Raw genomic sequence first — 21,677 nt, forward strand, 5'->3', positions numbered from 1 at the left:
TTTCATGTCCAAAATATTCAATGTTGCATCATTAAATGATAATATTATAATGATTTACTGAAAGAAAGAAGAAAATAAGCGAGGAAGGGACATTTGTACTCTATTGTATATTTTTCTATATTGATAGTATAGCATCACTGGGTAAAATAATGGTATTACTTCTAGCACATGAATGCTTGAAAACTACAGCTGGATTTATATAAAGTTTTTCTTCACTATTGAATATCAGGAGTACATAAAGCAGGGGTGAAATCTAAAATTTTTTGCTACCTGTTCTGTGGGTGTGGCTTGGTGGGTGGGTGTGTCCTGTGACTGAGTGGGCGTGGCCAACTCAATGTCACTCATAGCCATGCCCACTCAGTCATAACCCCCCCCACCAAGCCACGCCCACAGAATCCAGTAGGGGGAAAAAATTAATTTCTATTCTGCCTTTTCCCTTTCCCTCGCCACCTGTTCTCCCTTCACCTAGGCCCCGGAGCCGCCACCTCAACGGGGTCGGGGAATGCACCATTCGCCAATTCCGGCCTTTCTCCAGAGCTGCCGCCCACTCACCGCCCACTCACCGCCTGCTCACCCTTCGCCTTTGGTCAGGGGCCGGGGCCCAGGGACACCCCATTCCCTGAGGCCCCGGAGTCGCCCCCTCCTTGCCCCCTCCTCAACCAGGTCGGGGAATGCACCATTCCCCGACACCAGCCTTGTCCCTGAGCCACCGCCCGCTCTTCCTTCATCACGCGGCATATACTTACTTTCCTCCAGTGGCTGGCTGCCAGGAAAGGCAAGCATCCAAAAATTACCGGAATTGCTCTCCTTGAATATGCCACCTTGTTCTATGTGCCGGCTGCGCAAGCACACACCCAACCTGCCACTGATAAATGAATGAAATAAACGGTGTGCACTTCCGCAGCTGATGCATGGAACAAGCATCAATGGTGGTGGCATATTCAAGGAGAGGGACTCCAATAACTTTTGGAAGCTTGCCTTTCTTGGCAGCCAGCCGCTGGAAGAAAGTAAGTATACGCTGCGTGGCGAAGGAAGAGCGGGCGGCAGCTCCGGGACAAGTCTGGTGTCGGGGAATGGTGAATTCCCTGACCCGGTTGAGGCAGGCAGCGAGCAGGGGGTGGCTCTGGGGTCTCAGGGGAATGAGGTATCCCTGGGCCCTGACCAAACGCGAAGGAGGAACAGGCGGCAAGCGGGCAGCAAGTGGGCAAAGGAAGAGCGGGCGGCGGCTCTGGGGAATGGTGCATTCCCTGACCCGGTTGGGGCAGGCGGCGGCTCCAGGGCCTCGGGGAATGGGCCCCAGCCCCTGACCTAAGGGCAAACAGGTGGCGAGCTGCCTTTCCAGTGTTCTGGTATCCAGCTTTAGAAGGCTGGACTGCGGGCCGTGGAATGGTTCGGGAGCATGGCCAGCCAGGATTGCTACCAGATCGGCAAACCAGAACCAATCTCCGCTACCTACTCGCCCGATCCGGTCCTATCCGGTAGCATTTCACCCCTGACATAAAGTATTAGTAGATGAAACTAAGCCTTCAGCCATTATGAAACAAAAACAAACATGATTTCAATGAAGGGGTAAAAACTTCTCCCCAGTTTTTTTTCTTTTTTAGGTTTCAAATATAAAAAGAACTAGAAACTGCATTACTTACATCACTAAAAGTCCTTCAGAACCACATTAAAAATAACTAAAAATCATACCAATTGTCACACCAAAATATCCCAAAATTTGACAGCGTTATATTGAACTATTTTTTAAAATTATTTTTGTTTCAAGAGATGGAATGAAGAGATTTGCATCCTAGAAAAATTTTGCTTTCATTCCTATTCCAAATTGGAAGGGAAAAAATCCATGCCACCTATTCCCCAATACATTTGCACTGTGGCCTCATAATAGTAAGGAATACAAATGGGATAACAAAAACTGTCTGCAGATCTCCTTACCCCTAATTTATGATTGCCATGATCTCAGTGGAAAAGTTCATCCAAATATGTGGTTTGTCATGTTTTTTTCATCAATGCGCAAAACCAGCAACTTTCTTGAATCAGTTTTATGTGTAATAACTTGCAGGTTTTAATTAAAAACACTGCTGTAGTCCAGTTAAAACAAAACTGAGTTTTTTTGGGGTGGTGGCCGATTATCTATTTGGATGAGTAGTATTCAGTCTGCTCTATGCAAAATCATTGTTCCGCTTAGATCAGACTTCCCTTATAGTGGAGCTGATCTACACTGAGCTTAGATCAAGGAGATTTGAAGCATCTCTAATCATTACTATCTTGATACATCTGTTCTAACCTTATTAAAAAAGATAGCTTGGAGGTAGCTTGGCAATAATTATCCAAGCTACAGTTATTTATTATTATTTCATTGCACAGGTGCAGCTAGAAAATTATAACTGATATTAGTTGAAACTCCATTTCCCTATGATGTACATGAATCACAAAATAACAACGAAGAGTAATAAAATTCTTTTTTCCACATGTATTGTTTGAAATATGATGGATTCCATTAAGAGCTTTGATATGAGTGCTTTACCAATCAAATTGGGCAGTTATCCATTAGTATCTGGGACCCTACAGCAGGAGTACCTGCTTAAGAAAACAGTTTCCTTCAAAATACCTACTTAGCAGCATTTCATTTTTTTCATGTTAGTTAAAGAGGTGGTCTTTTAAATATTTTTCAGGTTTCTTTTATTTTAACAGTGATTGCTAACTTCTTTTGTATACATTTTTCTGTATATTTTTTCATGCTCATTATTTTCCTATCACTATGACATAATTTTTTAAACTTGATATTCTTGTATCATTTTAAGACATTCGGTGAGAAAAATATTGTAGTCATAGGTTGATTTATTGTTATAGAAAATAAGATTTCTGTTGACAAATGTGTCTTCTTCTGAATTCAAATACTTATTTGAAGCTACAACTGGAACAGGTGGCACTAATGGGAGACAATGGTTCATTGGCAGTGTAACAGATTTTTCAATGCATAAACTGCTAAATTCTTCAGCAGTTTTCTCATTAAGCAGTAGGAGAGCAAGAGACAAGATGGAAATTTAGTAGCAGTTGGCATCAGTACAACTGCCATGCGCTGGGTGAACATAATTCCTATTTTACCCCAAAGCAATTGAAATTTAGACACTTTGATATAGTAACAACTATAGCAAATATGACAATCACATGATCTATTTCACATATTCATATTACCTTAATTGAATCTCTAATTTCTCCTTGCTATGTATGAATTTTCATCTCTAACACTATAATATAACTGCCAGCTAGTTTCACTGGAAATCTATGATTTGTTAGTTTTGTACAAAAAAAAATCTGTTTACTCACCATGAGAAAATTAAATAAAATGACTCCACTGTTTAAACAGCAGGTATGTCTTTGAGCTACTATTTTTAAGGACATGCATATTTAATAAATGTAATAGAATGTACAAATAAATGGACATTTCAATTTTAAACAAAGATTTGTGTTATTGAGGGCCTGCTATTTCAGTTTCTATGGAATAACAGTCTATGCTGCCATTTACATCATGGTGTTATATGAATATTAATCCTCATTCCCTTGAACAGCTAACGTAAGAGATAAAGGCTGATAACTGGGGAAGTGGAGTTACTGAGGAAAAAAAAGGATGTATCAGCATATTTCGGGGAGCATCAAGATGTATAGAAATACATTAAGCAAAAACAAAGACATTCAAAAGGAAGCTGAAAATTAACAAGACCTATGAATGCTGAGAGGTGAAGAAAATGAAGAATAGAAATCTAGATAAAGGACTGAAATAGATTATGTTATATGAGGTCAAGATTAGTTGGCTACCAACTCAGATAGAAGTACATTTCTTAAGTATTGAATGAAAAATTTGTTATGATACGTTACACAGTAGGGTTCATCTTTTAACAGAGCATCTGTAGTTTAGGTAACCATAATGGGCTGGAAATCACATGATATCTTTATGTTTGCTTGACTCCCCCATAGAAACCAAAGGAATGTGATTTTAAGACATCACCAGTCTTTGATGTTCTGAGAAAATTTGGTGATATGCTGAAGCTTATGGTAAAGAAAAGTTACCACCAACCAACAATGACACAGAACAGTGATGGCTAACCTTTTTGCTGTTGCGTGCCAAAAGCGAAGGGAGCATGGGGGGGTCACACGTGGGAGTGCCCACACCCATAATCCAATGCGCCCAGTCTCCCCCTGCATTCCCCCTGCTTGGATTCTCTCACTTCGAGAATGGATTTTTGGTACGGTGGGCCCATAGGCCCATTTTTTGCCCTCCCTAGGCTCCAGAGACTTTCTTGGAGCCTGGGGAGGGCAAATACACCCTTCCCCACCCCTGGAGGCCCTCCAGAGGCCAGAAACAGCCCATTTCCCATCTTCTGGAAGGTCCAAAAATCAGCTGGTCAGCGCACAAATGCACGCTGGACTGAGGTAAGGCAATGCTCACGTGCCTACAGATATGGCTCCACATGCCACCTGTGGCACGTTTGCCATAGGTTCGCCATCATGGACATAGAAGAATGGATTAGCAAATCTGCTATCTGTCCCAAAATTAATCAAAAACTTTGGGTCTCAATTCTGTAACTCAGTAGGGATTTTAAGGATTAATTTTTAATGTCGGATTTCCTTGAACTGTTCTTCCCTCAGATTAGATAGGACATACTCTCAACACTTACTTTTAGGGGTGAAATCTAAAAATTTTCCCTACTGGTTCTGTGGGCGTGGCTTAATTGGTGGGTGTGGCTTGGTGGTCAGATGACTGGGTGGGCGTGGCCAATAACAAAAAATAATAAAAATAATTAACAAAGTATAAAAAACAATAAGAGGTACAAAAAAACCAACTTTCACACTTTACACACACACAACACAACACAACTGACTCACACACAATGTAAAAGCAGCTGCACTTCACACTTCACACAGCCACAAAAAGCTCAAAAACCAACTTTCACACTTTACACACACACAGCTGACACACACACACACACACAAAATGCCACATACAGCTTTCTGAGATTTTGTGTGTTTGTGTAGTTAGAGTGAAACACTACAGAAACACACCAAATCTCAGAAAGCTGCACAAATATTTTATTTTATTATTTTATTTTATTATATTTTATTGTGGATTTCAAATCCCAGAGTTCCTCAGCCAACAAAGCCAGCCAGTTGATCACCAAGGAAATAGATTAACTAAGTGATTGATTCTGTCTGGCTGAAAGTGAAACTGCTTTTGGGCTGGAAAAAGAGCCATGCGTTCATCAGTAATCAGGTAAGTGCCTTAGAATCTCTACTCTTACTTGTAGAAAACATGTTTTCTACAAGTAAGAGTACAAGTAAGGTTCTGCTGATGAGGAACTCAGGTGAGATTGCCAGAGGAGACTTTAATTTTTTTTAAAAAAAGTTTAAAGTCTCTGCCGATCTCAGCTGAGGGGCGGGATCCTCAAAGGCTTTTTTTTTATTTTTAAAGGCCTGTTTCGGCTGAAGCAAAACCGGCTTTTAAAAGTTAAAAAAAAAAAACTACAGATGGTGCGACTCAGCAGAGGCGGGGGGGCGGGACCAGGGATTTTTGCTACCGGTCCTCCGAACCAGCAGCCGCCATTGCTACCGGATTGCGTGAGCCGGTCCGATCCGGGAGCATTTCACCCCTGGTTACTTCCAATGTCTGGATATAGGTACTGGTTTATGTATACATACGTTAATTTAAACACTCATATGACTAGTAAGGCAAATGGATTTAAGTATTTTTCCTTGAACCTCCCTCCCCCAACCTAAAGATTTGACCTTGTTACATTTAACAGATGGATAAAGTCAATCAATCTTTATGTGCATTCTTAATAGGTCTGATATAGCATTATTACATAGATTAAGCAGAATTTTATCGAACTTAGAGCAACAAGAGTTACAAATAAGTGAAATATGGTATTAACATTTCATAACAACCCCTTGTCAGCCCCATTTCAAACGTTTCGTCATATGACAAGAAAAGTACGGCAGCTCAACCTACAACCTGCTAATTAATATTTACTTACCCTTCCAGCAAACTCTTAACATAAGAATATGCAACATTATCACGAGTTTTGTTAAGTAGTTGATTTAATTTTCAAAATTATTTTATAATAAGAGATTATTTTAATATTAAAATGGAAGGATGACAAGACTCTGTATACCACTTATCTGTGGCAAACTTCAGTTACCATGCTAGTGTAACTAACTAACTAACTAACTATTTTTTTATTTGTTTGTTTATTTGTTTGTTTGTTTATTTATTTATTTCCCACCTTCTTTATTTTATAAATAACTGAAGGCAGGGAACATATCCAACTCATCTTCTTCCTCCTATTTTGCCTCAAACCACCCCCCTGTAATATGAATTGGGCTGAGTGTGAGTGACTGCCCCAAAATTACCCAGCTGCTTTTAATGGCTAAAGTGGAGTAGAATTCATGTCTTCTGCTTTCTAGCCTGGTGCCTGAACCACTAGAACAAACTGACTTTATTAAGGATAAATTTCTAGCTATAATGCATTAATTTAATACAGACAGTATATTCTTTGAGACGAAACTTATGTATGGGACAAGTTGAAGATTTTCTTTCTAAATTCACTTTGAGAGCCGGTCACACAGAAATGATTATTTCATATAACTTGATTTACTGTATTTGTAAATTCATTCCAAGTCATAATGGACCATCCTGAAATTATCACTTATCATTAATTCTAAAGTTTAAACTTCCAAGATTACATGGATTTTTTTTACAGACACACTGCTAAAGTGTGTATGACAAAGGAATAAATGTATTAAATGATTGGTTTTAATACACCACTCAATTATCCATTTATTTTATTCTGAAAGTCTTACAATTATTTTGTAATATAATAAATCGGGAACACATCATTTTAATGAGGTATAAAACTCTGATTAATGAATCAGAGTATCTCTCAGTGTATGACAGAGGAACTAATATGAGGCATTAGAGACTTAAATCTAAATTGTGGTTTTATTTTGAATCCATCCAAGCAAAGAGAAAAATTTGTACCACACACAGGCAATAAAGAGACAACCCCACTGGATCACTCACTTCAGAAATTTTATTACTGAACAAAAGGCATTATAAGCATGCCCTTTTAAAGAAAAAAAAAAGAAAACAATTAGAAAGGACTGGTAGAAATTCATAATGGCCATGAAATGAACATTCTGGCAATAAATGATGCTTAAGATTTAAGTTCACATTCTTGCATTTTACTAGGAAAAGAAAAAAATTAATTATAATTATAATTAATTTAACAAAGTTGGAAGGGACCTTGGAGGTCTTCTAGTCCAACCCCATGTTCAGGCAGGAAACCCTACACCAGACAAATTGTTATCTAATCTTGTCTTAAAAGCTTCCAGTGTTGGAGCATTTACAACTTCTGGGAGCAAGTTGTTCCACTGATTAATTGTTCCAACTGTCAAGAAATTTCTCTTTAGTTCTAAGTTGCTGCTCTCCTTGATTAGTTTCCACCATTGCTTCTTGTTCTACCCTCAGCTGCTTTGGAGAATAGTTTGAGTGTTGTGCACTTTATGCTCCAAAACGAGTTGAAAATGTAGGAGGCATATTATACATGAATAACCAAGAATATGTATTCTGGATTATCCTACCATGCTAATTGAAGAGATTTTCTACCTATTTGCAGCTTTTAATATCACTGAACATGATATCCTTCTGGACCTGCTCAGACATTGGCGTGGGGGCACAGTGTTGTCCTGGTTCACTTCCTTCATCCAGGACTAGGTGCAGTCAATGGTAGTTGGGGAGGAAAGATCACACTTTATATCCCTACTATTTAGGGTACCACAGAATTTGGTACTCTTCCTTTTCCTATTTAATGTCTTCATGAGGCCACTGGGTAAGGTCATCTGTCACCATGGGTGAGGTATCATTAGTAAGTTGCTGATACCCAATTATACATCTCTGCTCTTAGCAAACTAAGCAACAATGTGAATGCTTTATCACACTGTTCAGAACATAGAAAACAGCAGAGAAAACCAGAAGAGAGAAACTTATTTCATTATTTCATTACTTATTTATTACAAAACTTATTTCATTATTTCATTACTGTATAAACTATTCTATTATTTTATAAACAACATTAAACATTAATTGTTAATCAAATGTAGCAACAGGGAGGGTACTTATAGTTAACATTCAAAACTTAAACTTTCAAATTCTGTATAGTAGTGTTCACAGTATTGCCTTTTTGTTTGAAAATCAAACCTAACAAGAAAAAAAAAAGGTGTGTGAAAATGTATGTACAAGGAAATGTAGAAATACAGAAAAATTGTCCCAAAACTAGGATTTTGAAATGCCTTGGTCAAAATCCTAATTATAGTTGAAATAATATTTAAAAAAACAAGCTTTATTTAGAATAAGTTAAAATTAACTAGATCTGGAAACAATATTTTAAGATATGCAGTATAAAGAAAACTAATGATAAACTAATGATATAGGAAGTACAATTTATTATTACAGTCTTAGACCAGAACAAATAAAAGCACTCAGTATATATATACTTAAGAATTCTAGTATAAGATAATAAATAACAACTAAAATCTATAATAAAATCCAGTGTCAATTATACAGTACTAATTATACATATATATATATTGGACTATTCTATTTAGAATAGAATAGAATTTATTGGCCAAGTGTGATTGGACACACAAGGAATTTGTCTTGGTGCATATGCTCTCAGTGTACATAAAAGAAAAGATACATTCATCAAGGTACAACATTTACAACACAATTGATGGTCAATATATCAATATAAATCATAAGGATTGCCAGCAACAAGTTATAGTCATACAGTCATAAGTGGAAAGAGATTGGTGATGGGAACTATGAAACGATTAATAGTAGTGCAGATTCAGTAAATAGTCTGACAGTGTTGAGGGAATTATTTGTTTAGCAGAGTGATGGCCTTCGGGAAAAAACTGTTCTTGTGTCTAGTTGTTCTGGTGTGCAGTGCTCTATAGCGTCGTTTTGAGGGTAGGAGTTGAAACAGTTTATGTCCAGGATGCGAGGGATCTGCAAATATTTTCATGGCCCTCTTCTTGATTCGTGCAGTATACAGGTCCTCAATGGAAGGCAGGTTGGTAGCAATTATTTTTTCTGCAGTTCTAATTATCCTCTGAAGTCTGTGTTTTTCTTGTTGGGTTGCAGAACCGAACCAGACAGTTATAGAGGTGCAAATGACAGACTCAATAATTCCTCTGTAGAACTGGATCAGCAGCTCCTTGGGCAGTTTGAGCTTACTGAGTTGGCGCAGAAAGAACATTCTTTGTTGTCCTTTTTTAATGATGTTTTTGATGTTAGCTGTCCATTTGAGATCTTGCGATATGATAGAACCCAGAAATTTGAAGGTTTCTACTGTTGATACTGTGTTGTCAAGTATTGTGAGAGGTGGAAGTATGGAAGGGTTTCTCTAAAGTCTACCATCATTTCTACGGTTTTGAGTGTGTTCAGTTCCAGATTGTTTTGGTTGCACCACAAGGCTAGTCGTTCGACCTCTTGTCTATATGCGGATTCGTCATTGTCTCGAATGAGACCAATCACTGTTGTGTCATCTGCGAACTTCAGTAGCTTAACAGATGGATCATTGGAGATGCAGTCATTGGTATACAGAGAGAAGAGAAGTGGGGAGAGCACACAGTCTTGGGGGCCCCCTGTGCTAATTGTACAGGTATTGATCTTGCTTAGCTTCACCTGCTGCTTCCTGTTTGTTAGGAAGCTTGTGATCCACTTACAAGTCTGTTCCGGTACCTGTAGCTGGTTTAGCTTAGTTAGAAGAATGTCTGGAATGATGGTATTGAATGCTGAACTAAAGTCTACAAAAAGGACCCTTGCATAGGTCTTTGGAGACTCAAGATGTTGTAGGATGTAGTGCAGAGCCATATTAACAGCATCATCTGTTGATCTGTTTGCTCGGTATGCAAATTGCAAGGGGTCTAACAGCGGATCCATGATGGTTTTCAGGTAGGAAAGCACTAGCCTTTCAAAGGTTTTCATGACTACAGATGTTAAAGCAACTGGTCTGTAGTCATTCAGATCCTTGATGGTGGGCTTCTTCGGCACTGGGATGATGGTAGAGCGTTTGAAGCAAGAAGGAACATAGCACATCTCTAGTGATTTATTGAAAATATGGGTGAAGATGGGGGCCAATTGGTCAGCACAGACTTTTAAGCAAGAAGGAGTTATCTTGTCTGGGCCTGGAGCTTTTCCTGGCTTTTGTCTGTGAAATAGGTCCTGCACTTCCTTTTCTGTGATCACTAGGGGTTGTGAACCCAATGAAATGGGGTCAGTTGTAGGAGGCTTGGCTGTTGTTGGTGTGTCTGAGATGGGGTTGTGGAGATAGGTGGCTGTAGTTTCCTTTCAAACCTGCAGTAAAACTCATTCTGGTCATCTGCCAGTTGTTGATTACCTTCAGCCTGGGAAGGAGGTTTGCCATAGCCGGTGATATTTTTAAGAGTTTTCCACATGTTTGCTGGTTCATTTGCTGAAAACTGATTCTTTAGCTTTTCAGAGTAGCTTCTTTTTGCTGCTCTTATCTCCCTTGTTAGTGCATTTCTGGCCTGATTGTACAGCATTTTATCACCTTTTCTGTAGGCTTCCTCTTTGGAATGTCGTAGCTGCTTAAGTTTAGGTGTAAACCAAGGTTTGTTGTTACTGTGTATTCGCAAGTTCCTTGTAGGTACACATAGGTCTTCACAGAAGCTGACATATGATGTTACAGTATCTGTGAGTTCATCCAGGTCTGCAGAGGTATCTTTAAAATATTCCAATCAGTGCAGTCAAAACATGCCTGTAGCTTTAATTCTGATTCCTCCGTCCAGGTTTTCACTGATTTAATTATTGGTTTTGTGGCTTTAAGTCTTTGCCTGTAAGCAGGTACAAGGTGAATCATGCAATGATCAGAGTGTCCTACAGCTGCACGTGGTAAAGACCGATAGGCATCTTTTAGTGTTGTGTAGCAATGGTCTAGAGTATTCTTGCCTCTGGTGGGACAATTGACATGCTGAAAGTATTTTGGTAGTTCTTTCCTTAAGTTTGCCTTGTTTAGATCTCCCAAAACAATGGCCAGTGAATCAGGGTGTTTGGCTTCAGCCTCCATGATTTGGTCAGCTAGAGTTCGTAATGCCTTGTTTACACAGGCTTGTGGTGGGACATAAACAGCAATTAGAAGAAATGAGGAAAATTCACGAGGCGAATAGTAAGGTTTGCAGTTGATAATTAGAGTCTCTAAATTGTTGTCACAGAATTTGTAAATTATTTTAAAATCTTGACACCAGTTTCTGCTAATATATAGGCATAAGCCTCCTCCTTTCTTTTTACCAGATGTTTCTGGAATCCTGTCTGATCGTTCAATTTGAAATCCTGGAATGTTCAGGCTGCTATTTTCAATTGATTCATTTAACCAGGTTTCAGAGAAGCATAGGACTGCTGAATTGCGAAAATCAGAATAGTATTTGTTTAAGAGTATTAGTTAGTAGTAGTATATAGTTGCAATCCCTAAACTGTGTGACCCGTTGTGGGTTCAACAGTAAAAGAGAAATGACTAAGCAGCACAACGGGTTAGCCACAATTGTTATCTAACATTGCTATGGTAGAGAAGACAAGTATTTGCGATGAATCCCCAGCGCTGCTGTGCAGAATCTGGCCACCTTTGCTGTAGTTATGGACTGTTCATCCTTAAGCAGCCACTAAAGATAGGCAGTATCGGAACGGCCAGTATACCTAGCAGTAATTGGCAGAATATGTTTTTTTGTCATTCTCCCCCTCCCCCATTTTTATCAGTCTTTTAAAATAGTGGTTCTTAAGAAAAATAAAGAATAAATTGGAGGACTAAATCTCCATGCAGTTTTTAACCATAATGCTTTCTAACAACTGTATATTCTTTATCATTTCAAGTAATTGTAGAGTAGACAAAGTAACATATAAGAATTTATTGAAATTAAATTAAGGTGTATTTTCCTTAAGCATTGTTAGAATTTGTGCCATATAGCACCATCTAATTTTGTGGCACCCCTGACAAGAAAAATAGATTTCCTGTCTTTTAAATATATTTCAAAATGAAAGAAATGATTGGCTTAAGGGGATATAGATGGAAAAAAGCATGCAACAACTCCTAGTTATTATAACAACCATCTCCTAAACTACTCTTCAAGTTTTAAAGAAACAATTATCCTATCTGACTGACAGAGATTAAGAACATACAATAATCAGTGTCTTCCAGTGTTCATTAGAATCAATACATTGTTCAACATATCAACTAAGGGAGCATGAACTATACAGTTTATTGTACAATGATAGCCTTTGAAATATAGACAGCACATAGCCAGAAGTCTGAAACTAGATATTTCATTTCATTCTCAAATGGTTGAAATCTCTTTTAACTATTTTGTAATGACCTCTGTGCTGCACAGACAACTTCTCCAATGAAAGCTCTATTGGGAGTTTTTGAAAATGAAAGCTATTGGCTATTAATCTCCTACTTAATCAAGAGTTTAATTTTTACTAAGACTAAGGAAAGTGAGATTTTATATTGCCTTTCTTTTGTCCAGAAAAAAAGTCTTTTTTTCTGAATTATCTCCCTTTAATTGCAGAGATCTGGAACTTAAGACTAATTTTTTAGTTAATACTTCGGAAGGAATTTGTTTATTTATCCTCTGTCCTCTATTGCTAAGACATTTAAGATTTAGGTTGACTCTTAAAATGTTAGAATAATCACTATGGAGCATCACTAAATCTCTGAGTCTTAAAACAGCAGTAAGATAAACAACACTTTTCTGCTATCTTTTTCAAATTCAATGGTAAAGAACATTGTGATTAATGTTTTTGTTAACATGTCTTTTTTGAGTGTAAACTTTTTTTCCTTTGGTGATAGTGATACTAGAGTTAATAATGACTTTAATATCTTTTCTCTGCTAATTCTCTTAAGCATGCTCTTGATGGAGATGTATTTTTACTTTGTTTTTGGCTTAGATCTCATTTCATGCTCAGACTTGTTATGTGCAGCAGTTGAATTTTGATAGTTGGCAACGTGGTCTTTTTTATAAAATGAGATAAAACAAATAGGAAAGAAACATCTTGTGATGATGTTTTAATTTTTTAATGACTGCTCATTTTCAAAAGCATGCAGATGATGGGAGATTTTGAATGAACAAGCAAAATTATAAACTGTCCATAATAATTGCGCTGCTAGTATGTACTACAACACATCAGATGTGATGATAAAAACAAAAAAGTTCTAAGATTGTACCACTCTATTAATGACATCACTGGTTACTTATAAAATTGAAGATATTATGTACATTAAAAATACTGCTGTCCTTAGAGATTGGAAATTCAAAGATAAACATACATGCTTCATTCTCAGTTTTTTTCCCCTTTTCCTATTTTGCACCACTGTTGACTAATAATTATTTTTCAATTTGTCAGAATTTATTTCTATAGGGCACTGGAATTTATGCATGAAAAAGCTTATTATGTCTTTATTACCTTACACATTTAATTCTTCAGAAATTGCTAACTGCTAATGGTTTTACCAGAAATTGACAAAAAGAAGTTGATGGTGATGTGTATCTTTTTCAGATATCTGCTACATAGAACTCTTTATTCCAATGTAATAGTTGAATATGTGTCTCTAATTAAGCAAGAATTTGTATTACCCACTAAAATGTTATAACTAGGTTATATTCTATTTTATTTTGCCCTTGGTGGGAATCCCTATATAAAGTAACATGAACCTTGTCTGTTGTAGCCCGGCGGTGGCCAGCAGACCTGGCAAAAGAGTCAGACAGTGAAGTGGTTCGTGAGGAACTTGAGCCAGTCCTGGGGGCTGGAGAAAGCTCAGACGAAGGCTCTACATCGGAGGCAGAGAGGGGGCCAAGGGCATCTGATAGTTATATGCTGGCTCCAGAGTCTCCAGAGCCTCTGGAGTCTGATATCAGCAAGGCAGAAGAACAGTGGGAGCCTGTTCCCAGTGTGTGCATGTGCAGAGCTGCCAGAAGACAAGAACAATTAAGAAAAGAGGGTCGACTTGGGAGAAAGGCTTGGAGTGATTGGCCCCTCCCATAAGACATAAAAGAGGAACGAACGGGATGTGAGCGTTTGCAGGGAGCAATTAGTTCATCTGGTCAGTTCAAGCTTTGAAAAGTTCTGTTTGACTCTGTGCCAAGTTTTGCCTTGCCCTGCCTTTGGCAATTAGTTCTCTGGCAGCATTCCTAGGGAAATAAGGCAGGTGTTTATAAACATTCCCCTGAAAGACTATTTGTGAAGCCTTGCGGACTGTGAATGATAATAATTCACAACCATGTAAATAAAAGAGGTTTGGCCGGGACTAAGATTGTGCTTTATACTTTTTAAGAAAGCCTAGATCAGAACACTGTCATCTTCAATTCCAAAACCTTGAGATGGTCTCATCACCACGTTGTATTAACAATGTTCCTTAAACTTGTCTCATGCTTAGCAACAATAGATAAAGCTTTTCAAGGAGAAGTTATGATTATCTTCCTTGGTCTAGTCAAAACCAACAGACATCAAAAGAAGATATGAATAATGGTCCTTCAAAACCTATATAAACTAGTCAGATTCCCTCTCTCTTGCCCCCCCCCCCCGTAATGGAACTTTGATGCAGAATTACCAAGCAGAACACTGCATAGTTGCTAATTATGAAGGTCACCTCTTTGGGTTTCCCTGACTGATATAAAAGGCATAAATTATCTTACGTTATTGAACATTTTTTCTTGGATTATGCTATAATATCCATTATTCCTATGCATTCTTTGATTATTGACTCATGTTACTGCATCATTTTCTTATCCTGTCTTGCAATACAAATCAATCTACAGTTGATAGTATCTCCTTTCTATTTTCTATTGAATCAGGAAGTCTATGACATTACTTAGAAGACTTCAGAAAATGTAGACAAATTCAGTAATTATTTACTAGAGGTCTTGTAGTCACTAGTGTGTTAATTCTTAAATGCTTTACTACTCCGGAAAAACCTTATAGTTTCTTACCATTCATTTCCCATAATCTCTGTTAAAAATAATAAAACTGGTTATAGCATCATCTGGAAAATGAGCTACAGAGAACATTAACATTTTCAAGAGTCTAAACCAAAACACAGCATGAAGTACATATAATGTTGTGTTAGTTTCACACCATTAAGGAGGGAGGGAGGGAGAAAGGAAGAATGGATGGATGGATAGAAGGAAGAAAAGGCGAGAAGGAAAGAAGGAAAGAAGGAAGGAAGACATTTTTCTTTTGTATTAATCTTTGTTAATATATGAGCTTAGAATAAATAATACTGTGCTCAGCTCAGAATAAATAATGCGGTGTATAGTATGTAGACTACAGAGCAAAAGGCATTATTTTGTAATGGGAAGAAAAGTCATGATACAGAGTATTTATGTTCATCTCAAGTATTAAATTTATAAAGCATGAAAACTCCTACAGAATTACAGTCTTCCATAATTTACTACCTTTTAAATTCAATAAAGTACACAGATGTTAAGTTAAAATATGACAGACTGGGAAGGCTGTAGAAACCCAGAAAATAATGGCTAGAAAATTCCCATTATTTTTATTGATAACTAGAAGCTGTACTTCTCATCCCCAATTTTTTTCTATAACTGCTTCCTAAAACTATCCCACAATGTCCTCATAGATAGGCAATACTTTGTGAAAAAAATATAATAAAAATTGATTAGGTATAGACATTATGGAAAATTGTCACAGTTCAATAGAAGAAAGCACTTATTGACCTCCCACATTGCCATTTCCAAAAGAAGAGTGCTCAAAACAGAGTTCAACTTTTATATTGTATTACTGTATACTAGAAAATAAATCAGATTACAAGAATCCATTATTGAAGAGTAAGATTGCATTTGTCCAGCAGCCTGATAAGGTCAGAAATGCAGGGCTCCTGCTACTTATGATTATCAATTATAGCCTCCAGGCGCTTCTTAATGAAACCATTACTGCTGGTAAAATAGCAAAAATTCTGAGCTGTTAAAATGTGCAAGTAGAACAAAAACAACATCTATTCAGTACTTGGTCTATATGAATATCCACATTCATTTAAAAAAGAAAATTAAATAATTTTTCACATGGCATAGTTTCTTGTAAAATACATAAGGTAAATGTATCATCCTACAATGCTTATTATTATATTGAAGAGAAAATGTTTCTTCCAGTCTGAATACCTGGTAATGTTGCTATATTACACATGTTATGTATTTTGGTTAATTAAAAATTGATCTTTTTAAGGAGCTGCTGATCCAATTCTACAGAGGAATTATTGAGTCTGTCATTTGCACCTCTATAACTGTCTGGTTCGGTTCTGCAACCCAACAAGAAAAACACAGACTTCAGAGGATAATTAGAACTGCAGAAAAAATAATTGCTATCAACCTGCCTTCCATTGAGGACCTGTATACTGCACGAATCAAGAAGAGGGCCGTGAAAATATTTGCAGATCCCTCGCATCCTGGACATAAACTGTTTCAACTCCTACCCTCAAAACGACGCTATAGAGCACTGTACACCAGAACAACTAGACACAAGAACAGTTTTTTCCCGAAGGCCATCACTCTGCTAAACAAATAATTCCATCAACACTGTCAGACTATTTACTGAATCTGCACTACTATTAATCGTTTCATAGTTCCCATCACCAATCTCTTTCCACTTATGATTGTATGACTATAACTTGTTGCTGGCAATCCTTATGATTTATATTGATCATCAATTGTGTTGTAAATGTTGTACCTTGATGAACGTATCTTTTCTTTTATGTACACTGAGAGCATATGCACCAAGACAAATTCCTTGTGTGTCCAATCACACTTGGCCAATAAAAATTCTATTCTATTCTATTCTATTCTATTCTATTTTGTCAGCAGATACTATGATATTAACATATTAAAATATATCAAGTGATTTTTTTTTACTATTTTCCTAAATAAGGAGATGAAAAACAACCTTTATTAAGAAAACTATGTGGATATTAATATTCTATTAGCATATTATGCTATATTCAAACCTGTATCATTAAGACAAATTGTGAACATTTCAAATTTAGTCATAATATATATATATGTTTTTAAATATTAAGACTGAGACTGCCCTCACACATTTTGTCCAGGATGGCCAATATAAATGATTGGGAATTTTGTTGCTATTGTTTAAATCTACTTTTTACCTCAAATCAGAATTTAAATTGAACATAGTGCAAAGATACAATATGAATGTAATTATAATTATATTATATTTGCTAATATTGATATTTAATGTGTATTAAAATGAAAGGAATAATTAACACAGAACCTTGTATATTTATTTAAGAAGTTAGATGGATGAGTCAAAAAAGAAGATAATTTAGCCATTATTTATTTATTTGATGAGAACTAATATAAGAATATGACAAAAGAGATGTAAACATAACATAACATAATAACAGAGTTGGAAGGGACCCTGGAGGTCTTCTAGTCCAACCCCCTGCTCAGGCAGGAAACCCTACACCATCTCAGTCAGATGGCTATCCAACATTTTCTTAAAAATTTCCAGTGTTGGTGCATTCACAACTTCTGCAGGCAAGTTGTTCCACTTATTGACTGTTCTAACTGTCAGGAAATTTCTCCTTAGTTCTAAGTTGCTTGTCTCCTTGATTAGTTTCCACCCATTGCTTCTTGTTCTACCCTCAGGTGCTTTGGAGAATAGTTTGACTCTCTCTTCTTTGTGGCAACCCCTGAGATATTGGAACACTGCTATCATGTCTCCCCTAGTCCTTCTTTTCATTAAACTAGACATACCCAGTTCCTACAATCGTTCTTCATATGTTTTAGCCTCCAGTCCCCTAATCATCTTTGTTGCTCTTCTCTGCACTCTTTCTAGATTCTCAACATCTTTTTTACATAGTGGCAACTAAAATTGAATGCAATATTCCAAGTGTGGCCCTACCAAGTGGTATTAACACTTCACGTGATCTTGATTCTATCCCTCTGTTTATGCAGCCCAGAACTGATTGTTCTGATTGATATATAAACATATATACACAATCCATGTAATTATATATAAAACTCCTGCAAGAGTACAACAGTTGTCTCTTAACTGGATGTCCGGTTCATCTATCCAGTCAATCGCCTTTGGTGTTGCTTCATGCAGATTTTCTAGGGAACCAGAGAAATCATGTTGGGCAATCTTGCACAATATGTTTAATAATTTGGATATCAGCACCACAATATTTCCATCCCCATTGATATAGGGCAGAGGCACTTCTTCCAGCATACATCTAATTCTGTTCAATTTTGTCCAAACAGAGCGAGGCAAGTTAAAACCAGGTGGTCTGGTAGAGGGATCACTAATAGCAATAGCACTTAGATTTATATACTGCTTCACAGTGCTTTACAACCCTCTCTAAGGATTTATAGATTCGGCATATCGTCCCCAATAATCTGGGTCCCCATTTTAGTGACCTCGGAAGGATAGAAAATTGAGCCACTCAGAATTGAACTCCTGGAGTGAGCAGTGAGTTAGTACTGCCTGAAGTACTGCATTCTAATCATTGCACCACCACAATGCAGTTAGATCACATGAATGTACCTTGAATCATTCATCTATACAGGTATTTTTAGGGTTTAGTCATGAAATGCTAGAAAAATAAAAAAATCAGTATAGTATACTAGTGGTTTACATGTTGTACTAGGAATGGGGGAACCCAAGTTCTAGCCCACCCTGACTCATGAAAATTCACAGGATAAATAGTGGCCATTCACCTTCCTATAGCCCATAAGTTTATTGATGTGGAGAAAGTAGGCAGTTGAAACATTATATTATCTCCTTAAACTTCTGAATGAAAGATGAGCTGCATATTTAATAAATAAATAATATAAAAATAATGAGAGGTGGCTTAAAGACGCTAAAGGATGCTTAAGAGCACTAAATATGCCAACCATGGTGGTTTGAGCCCTGGTAGCACCACAGGTGGGACGAGTTCACATCACACACTTCTAGCTCCTGCCCTTTCCACCCATCCACTAGGCAGATGGTGCAACCTAATTCACACTACATATTGTAGTGCACTGTGGATTAGTGTGTGGTGTAAAACAGAACAAACTAGTAATTAGATTGTCAGGACTACTCTGTGAAGTGTTGATCACCATGATAAAATGTATACCATATGAAATAAAATAAATAAATAAATAAATAAATAATGATATGTGAACAGGCTGTAGCAAACAAACCTAAAACCAGGGGTGAAATCTAAAAAATTTCCCTACCAGTTCTGTGGGCATGGCTTAATTGGTGGGTGTGGCTTGGTGAGCAGATGACTGGGTGGACGTGGCCAATAACAATAAATAATAAAAATAATAAACAAAGTATACAATACAATAAGAGGTACCAAAACCCAACTTTTACACTTTACACACACACAACACAACACAACACAACTGACTAACACACAATGTAAAAGCAGCTGCACTTCACCCAAAATGGCCCCTGCAATAAGCAGGAACCTCACACAGCCACAAAAGCTCAAAAACCAACTTTCACACTTCACACACACACACACAACACAACTGACTCTCTCACACACACACACAAAATGCCACATACAGCTTTGTAAGATTTTGTGTGTTTGTGTAGTTAGAGTGAAACACTACAGAAACACACCAAATCTTAGAAAGCTGCCAAATATTTTATTTTATTATTTTATATTATTTATATTTTTTAGATCAGGGGTCTCCAACCTTAGTAACTTTAAGATTTGTGGACTTCAATTCCCAGAGTTCCTCAGCCAGCAAAGCAGGCAGATTCAGTTGCTCACTGAGGAGATGAATTTTAGGCAGGCAGATTCAGTTGCTAGCTGATGCAACTGATCTAAAGCATGGCTTTGCCAGCCAGAAAGGAGCAGCAATTATAGGTAAGTGGTGGATTGGGCAACTGGGTGGGCATGGGCTGTTGTAAGAGGTTGTTAAAAATGATTTTAAAAGCCTGTGATGATCAGGCAACTCATCTGGGATAGCCAGAGGAAAAAAAGATTTTAAAAGCTCCTCTGACGATCCCAGCTGAAGCTCCCTCATTGCAGCCCAGAACCTCTTAAAATAATTGTTTTAACAAGCTCTTCGGCTGAAGACCTTGTAGAAAACATGCTTTTTAAGGTTTTGGTGATGAGGAACTCAGCTGGGATCACCAGAGGAGCCTTTTAAAATCTTTTTTTTTTTTTACAAACTCTTCGGCTGAAGAGTTTGTTTTAAAAAAAAGAGTTTAAAGGGTTCTGACTATCTCAGCTGAGCCGCGGGATCATCAAAGGCTTTTTTTTTTACTTTTAAAGGCATTTTTTTGGCTGAAGAAAAACTGCTTTTAAAAGTTTTTTAAAAAAACAACCTCTGATGATGGCGCAGCTCAGCAGGGGCGGGGCCAGGGATTTTTACTACTGGTTCTCCGAACCACCAGCCACCATCGCTACCAGATCGGGTGAGCCGGTCCAAACCGGGAGCATTTCACCCCTGCCTAAAACTATAAGGCAAAGACTATAAATGGCAAGAGAATAAGCACATGGGCAACAATCAGAAATACATATACAAAAGACAGGAGTAGAATTAGAAAAATGAATTAATGACTGTTGAAGTTCTCTAAAAACTTATTTATACATTTGGATTAAGAAACAACTGTAGTACTAATCCACATTTTTATTAGCCAGAGAATTTCTAAGTCTAGATTTGACTTCTTTCTTTAATAGCTTATTACACTAAGAATGCATATAATATGAAGAAAAGCTTAGCTTATTGATCTATTGGAAAAAAATGAATGTGAAGAAAAATAGTTAGGATACCAACATTCATCTACAGGTAGTCCTCAACGTACAACAGTTCATTTAGTGACCGTTCAAAGTTACAATGGCACTAAAAAAAGTTACAGCCATTTTTCAGGCTCACAACTGTTGTACCATCCTCATGGACATGTGATCAAAATTTAGATGCCTGGCAACTGACTCATATTTACGAAGATTGCAGTGTCCCAAGATCATATGGTCACTTTTTGTGATCTTCTGATAAGCAAAATCAATGTGGAAGCCAGATTCACTTAACAACTGAGTAATTAACTGCAGTTATTCACTTAACAAATATGGCAAGAAAAGTCATAAAATGGGGCAAAATTCACTTAACAAATGTCTCTTGGAAACAGAAATTTTGCATTCAATTGTGGTCGTGAGTCAAGGATTACCTATACTGGGAAATATAACACCTACATAAAAATCTTCTCAGATTTCACAAAGGCTTCCTATTTTTGGAAGAATCTGAGGAGGGAAGAAGTATGCATACATGTTGAAATATCAGCATTCCTCCCTGGTCAAAGAGATGTTTGAACTATTCTGTAAAAATAATGTTTGCTAGCCATTATGTAATAAAAATGTAATAGCATGTGTTTATTAAAAAATAAAATATCTTTCAATCCTACTTTATGTTGATATTAAATTCCAATTAAGAACAATTTATTGTAAAGTTATTAGTGGCATTTCATGAAGTAAGAAGCATATATAGCATGTACATTTATAAATTTTTAGAGAACCATTAGGGTTTAAGAGAAAAAACAGCACGGGAAAAATACTGAGGTCCAGTCTTCGAGGTACGAA

General features: G+C 37.2%; 1 long non-coding RNA gene across 1 annotated transcript in view; it reads left to right on the plus strand.

Moving 5' to 3' along the window:
• The window catches only part of LOC131203321 (uncharacterized), a 43,193-nt gene extending 26,423 nt beyond the window's left edge, over window positions 1-16,770 (plus strand). Inside the window, exon 4 of the long non-coding RNA XR_009156344.1 lies at window positions 16,310-16,770. This is a non-coding gene — a long non-coding RNA (uncharacterized LOC131203321). The remainder of the gene's footprint in view (window positions 1-16,309) is intronic.
• Window positions 16,771-21,677: the final 4,907 nt, after the last annotated feature.

The sequence above is a fragment of the Ahaetulla prasina genome, chromosome 8 (genome assembly GCF_028640845.1).
Source record: "Ahaetulla prasina isolate Xishuangbanna chromosome 8, ASM2864084v1, whole genome shotgun sequence".
Taxonomy (NCBI): Eukaryota; Metazoa; Chordata; class Lepidosauria; order Squamata; family Colubridae; genus Ahaetulla; species Ahaetulla prasina.